This window comes from Sinocyclocheilus anshuiensis, unplaced genomic scaffold (genome assembly GCF_001515605.1).
Source record: "Sinocyclocheilus anshuiensis isolate Anshui unplaced genomic scaffold, SAMN03320099.WGS_v1.1 scaffold471, whole genome shotgun sequence".
Lineage (NCBI taxonomy): Eukaryota > Metazoa > Chordata > Actinopteri > Cypriniformes > Cyprinidae > Sinocyclocheilus > Sinocyclocheilus anshuiensis.
Window position 1 is genome coordinate 26,613 of NW_015549588.1, and position 6,066 is coordinate 32,678.

Consider the following 6,066-nt stretch of genomic DNA (forward strand, 5'->3'; position numbering starts at 1 on the left):
GTTTTGCTGACTCATACATGCGCTAAGAGGGTGTGTTATTATTATTATTATTTTTACCTAAACATAACGACTCTACATAAAGACAGAGAAAGCGGGGAAGCGTTTCAGTATTTCCTGTTACTGTTCCCTCGCACTTCCTCGGGAGATGAACGGCTGCTGTTTTTGAGAAAATGTAACCTTCGCTAGTCAGCTCTTATGTCTCAACACAATGAGAATAATAATAATAATTATTATAAATTATATGAGCTGATATTCATATATATGTTTTCCCCATATGTCCCCTACCTGTGCGCATGTCTATAGACCAATTTCGAGTAGACGTCACAGTTGCATCACTTGCAGCTGCGCGCGCATAGTGGTTGCAAAAAAACACTGGGAACAAGTGGAGGTAAATGGGTAAAATCCATGGAATAAAAGAAAAAAATATTTTTGTGCCTTTTGATGTCAAGATCGGAATGCAAATAATTTTTTATAGAAAACTGTCGTCATTTGAAGCTAAACGCAGACGTTGAAATGGACATACTATGGATGAAAACTGCTATGATTACTATACTTTTAAAGCATAAATTCGATTTAAACAATAGGTCTACATAATATTCACATATGCTGTTCATAGGGTACGTATTGTATTAGCCCTACAGTTACAGCATGAAATATTATTTAAACCTTACTATTAACATTTTTACATAACATTTATTTACTTTGTAATATGCGTAGAACATTTTGAAAATGACATCTAATCAATATAATTTATAATCCTTTTAAACCTAACTATTTTGTACCGTATCCATGAAAATCTCTAGCTGTAAAGGCCATCTCTCCCGGGTTTTCTGCAACCATGATGCGCGCGCATCCTGAATGTTTACAAACCGGTCTATTGTCTAAAGGTCAGTTCTGCGGCGATAGAGAAAGGAGGCGGGTCTATGTAGCAGTTTAGCCAATGGCCGATTGAAGACATAAACATAACATTTATCCAATCAGCGTCCTCAAATCTCGTCTACAGTAGATTGTTTTAAGATGATTATATTTTTTTCCTCACAGTTTTTGTTGTTGCACTGTAAATTATGAATTTTGACCATAAAAAAGTATTTTTATCTTACCTTGAAAAAAGCTTACAGAAAATACTGTTTTGTGGGAATCCTTCTCAAACTTAACCCTGAACTTAGTAAAACAATGATCATTATTTAAAATTTGTTGCTAAAATTGTTGGATAAGCACAGCCCTAATTTGAAAATTTCCCACAAGCCCCCACTGGCCATGATATGAACTGTTGCAGAAAATACTGTTTTGTGGGAATCCTTCTCAAACTTAACCCTGAACTTAGTAAAACAATGATCATTATTTAAAATTTGTTACTAAAATTGTTGGATAAGCACAGCCCTAATTTGAAAATTTCCCACAAGCCCCCACTGGCCATGATATGAACTGTTGTTGTATGGACAAGAAATGCATTAAGATTGTTACACAGGGGACATAAATAAACATAAAAGCATATGGTTTTGAAATGCGTGGTGAAAAATGATGGTTGCTGGTTTACATGGTTAAAATATTTCAAGATATGCTGCAAATGTTTAAGTTTGCATACTCTGCTGCCCTCTTCTGGAAAGTAAATTACATTATGTGACGTTAATCTGAATTCTCGGACATAATTAAGCCTTAAAGTATTTTCTCCAAATTCACACAGCACTTGCACTTTTAGATTCATATTGTCAATAGATTCAGGTTCAACTCTAGTTGATAATGAATGTTTCCCCCATCATCTCCCAAATTGATGGTGACTCAAACTACGAAATGACCCAAAATAATACAGCTTATTATAGAGCAATTCAGTCTCTTGTTCAATCAGCTTGATGTCACAATGCCACATGAGAGCACAGGAGCGGCTGGTTTTTCCATCCATTTTCTCTCTCAATCTCGGCAGCAGTACCACTCAAACTGGCAATTGCACTCAGTCAATATGATTGAAAGGAGTAATTTAACCTAACCTAGAGTTGATTTAAAAATACCCCAGAAATTAAAGATGTGAGACTGCAGAGAGCTTGAATGAAATCAGGTAGTTCTTTTGAGGACTGGGTCTTCTCTCATTGTAGCAGGAGAGAGCAATCTTTAAACTAGCTGTGTGCACAATGGATGCCCAGGTGAAAAAGAAATATATTTAAATTGTGCTTTTTCAGATATTTAATACTACGTCTTTTTCACCTGGGTGTAATCAGTGATAGAAGGCAATCTCTGTTCTGAAGTGCTAGAAACATGTGAAGTAGGACCCCGCTGGGAGCTTCAGCAACAAGAGTGTTGTGAAGACATAGACGGTAGTGGCATGGTTATGGAGTTTGAGTCGAGATCATGGGTCTTCTCATTAAACACAGTCTTGTTGAAGCTTTTCACTGAGCAAGCACCGTGAGGCAATTTTCTCTCTTCATTCTCTGTCATTGTTTGTTTTCGACCTGCGGATCTCAACTTGATCTGCTTTAGAAACCAGAATGGAAAAAGTATGTTTGCAAAAATTGAATTAGAAGGTCAAGGGTATATGAATTAAATCAATAGCAATTATCTTAATTTATATAGTGCTTTGGCACTCAAACCACGTTATAGTGTGTCTGGGAGTCTGTTCAATCACCACCCATGTGTCCAGCATCCACTAGGATGCCCTCCATAAAAGCTAGTGAAGATGGGGCTGATTAGGACACCATGATTGAAACAAGCCAAAATTGAAACCAAAATTTGGTTACCAAAATTCTTAAAAATATATTCTGTTGTGGTTCTTCCCCAAATTGTGAAGCCCTACTTCTGTTCTAAATAGAAGAAAGAAACTTGTATAGGTTTGGAACAACTTGAGGGTGAGTAATGATGACAGATTTTTGACAACAGCCGGTTTATAAGTTTGGGAAGATGGTTGGCACATGTTGCATTCCAAAATGCACATTAAGCGGATACAGAGACAAGTTTGTGTGGAGCAACTTTTACTGCAAAACGAGCTGCTCTGAGACACTGCAAACACTGAATCATGAGCTGCTATTTCGATTAATCGTGCAGCCCTAATCGCATCCCACCAATTGAGAATCCACATTTTACAACATTCATCTGTTGATTGGTGATTCCCCCATCAGAGCTCACCCCAATACACAGCCACTCACTCGCATTGTGCCATTAGTCATTATTCCCCCTTGTGAAGTAGAGGAAGCAACTGTTGATCTGATTCATTAAGTGTGCTTCAATCAGAGTTTAATCCCTTTTAATTGGAAGGGCTTCTCCCCAGGCACTGACAGAGAGTGTGAAAGCTGGACTCCTCCGACAGGTGTTAGTGGAGGTTGCCAGATCTGCATAAAAGGGCAGCATCTTCCCGGAGAGCTCAAACACCTGCGGAAGCATCAAAGGATTAATGAAATGGTCGAAGATGAAAGGATGAAACCACCTGAACCCTGGGTGTGTGGTGAGATGTGTAACATGGCCTTTCTGTGGTTAGAACACACACAGACAAACACAGCCATGAGCGTAAATGCACAAACACGCACACGCTCCCACTGGTGAAACTGTGTACATAAGTACAGGCTAAATTTTTATCTTAGCTAGTAGTTTCAAGGAATAGTTTACCCACAACTGAAAATTTGCTGAAAATATATAATATAAATGTGTTTCTTCATGGGAACAGATTTAGAGTAATGTAGCATTACATCACTTGCTCACCAATGGATCCTCTGCAGTGAATGGGTGCCGTCAGAATGAGAGTCCAAACAACTGATAAAAAATTACAATAATACACACGACTCTAGTCCATCAGTTAATGTCTTGTGAAGTGAAAAGCTGTGCGTTTATAAGAAATAAATCCTGTATTAATCTTCAGACGGTTGTTTTCGCCTAAAATAGGAATTCTCTGTTGCTTTCTCCAGTGAAAAAGTTGTCTTGCCTGCATCAGGAGAGAAATAGGCACAGATCAAACAGTGTTTACGAGCGAAAAGGGGTTAGGTTAGGGGACTTTTTCACTGGAGGAAGCGTTATGAATTATAGACTCGTATTTTGGTCAGAAGTGATGGTTTGTTTTTAGATTTGTTTCTTATAAACATGCATCTTTTCACTTCACTAGACATTAATTGATGGACTGGAGTGGTGCGGGTTACTTGTGGATTATTGTGGTGTTTTTATCAGCTGTTTGGACTCTCATTCTGACGGCACCCATTCACTGCAGAGGATCTATTGGTGAGCAAGTTATGTAATTCTATTCCATTAAAAGTAATAGATAACCAAAAAATGAGATTTATGTTATTATTAACTCATAATATTGATATTATTCAAAACCCATTTGGCTGTATGCACAAAATGAGCAAGAATGAAATCTGTTTTTTAAACTAAAAAAAAAAAAATCACCTTAAATGTACTCTATATGAGTCATCCACATATCCTAACTTTAAAGCTGTACATTTTGATGTTCCTTATATACACAAGGCTTTTGTTGTGTTTTTATATAGCTTGACAGACCTGTTCTTGTATAGAAAAGAGCTATATGAAGATGCCTCTAATCTTGCTGTGAACATCAGTAAATAATAACAGGATGTTTGTTTTTGATGTCTTTTTGACATCCAAATAGTTTGACCGTTATATTAAATTGTTGCACTGTTGTCGGACAAGATGTTCTTCTCGCACTGAATATAAATTCGCATCACACTAAGCTGTTTTGCGTCATCTGTCAGCTCAGAGAGAAAGATGTGGAAAACGTTATGGAATGTTGTGACAAGTCATTCGCAGACAGTGAATATTGCTCATTTGAGAAGAAGTAACAGAGACCACAAGTTCAGGCTTTTAAAAAAGTTACAAACTACTGACACTTCACTGCCTTGCCGTCTTAAGATTGACTTCAAAGACTGTGGATTAATGTAGGGAGGCGTTACAAAGCAACTCTATTGCCAATTACAGTTTATACCAGCGACACACACTTGACTCACATTGCCTGCATCCTTTCAGTCAGATTAAGATGAACCTCAAAGGACTATAAATCAGTCATTATCCATGCTATTTAATCATTATCTGTACAAATTTAACATTGGCTTAATAACATTTTAAATATCATAATTTCTTCAGTGAATGCTTGAGTACTATAAGACATAATTTGTAACTAGATAATATTTAGCAAATGTAAATTTATTGTAATGAGGAGGACGGGCTTCCTGAGCCAAGTCTGGTTCCATCAAGGAATATCTTAAGATGTTTATTTCTTTGCCGTAATCACATTTGCCTCATTCACATTTAAAGAATCATTTTCTGTAAAGCTGCTTTAAAAAGATATGTATTGTGAAAGGGAAATAAATGTACTTGTTGTGTGGTGATCAATAACACTGTTAATCTTTACAATAATTTACAATCCTTATTTCAATACTAATATACAAAAAAGGTTAATACGTAACAAAAAAAGGGGTTAATGTAAATTCCATATGGAATGGACCTTTTTCACATTTCCGGGTTTCTCAGCAGCGGAAGTCGTCATAGTTGGGTAACCTTGAAGAGCAGTGAATGGGAGAGTACCACAAATATATTTTTTGCATTCCCAGTTGCTCAAATAGCAAAAGAAAAACTCCACGATAATGTTTTCATGACTTTCAATAAAAGGAAAAAAATTGAGAGAGACTGATAACGGCTGTCAGAAGAGAGAACGATGTCAAATTTACCGTCCCTCCCATAGACGCTGCATTAGAAACACTCTCACATTAGCGTTAAAGGGGTCATATGATGCGATTTCAATTTTTCCTTTCTCTTTGGAGTGTTACAAGCTCTTGGTGCATAAAGAAGATCTGTAAAGTTGCAAAGACTAAAGTCTCAAATCCAAAGAGATAGGCTATTCTTTATAAAAGTTAAGAGTCGGCTACACCTACCTAAAACGCCTCGTTCTAACACGCCCCCACATATCTACATCACTATGTGGGAAGATTTGCATAACGCCGCCCAAATGTTCACGCAAAGAAAGAAGGCTTAACTTTTATTCTGGCTGTTGCCGCCGCCGCCATGTTGTGGAGTCGCTGTGTTTTTCGTTGTGAAAGCGAAACTACTTTGTTTGGCCTTCCAAAAGAGGACGATATC

The 6,066-nt window shown here is 37.2% G+C and overlaps 1 protein-coding gene across 1 annotated transcript in view; it reads left to right on the forward strand.

The window, feature by feature from the left end:
• Window positions 1–3,167: 3,167 nt before the first annotated feature.
• The window catches only part of LOC107657987 (neuromedin-K receptor-like), a 21,196-nt gene continuing 18,297 nt past the window's right edge, over window positions 3,168–6,066 (forward strand). The window contains exon 1 of the mRNA XM_016446345.1: window positions 3,168–3,423. The gene's annotated coding sequence lies outside the window, so the exon portion shown is untranslated. The remainder of the gene's footprint in view (window positions 3,424–6,066) is intronic.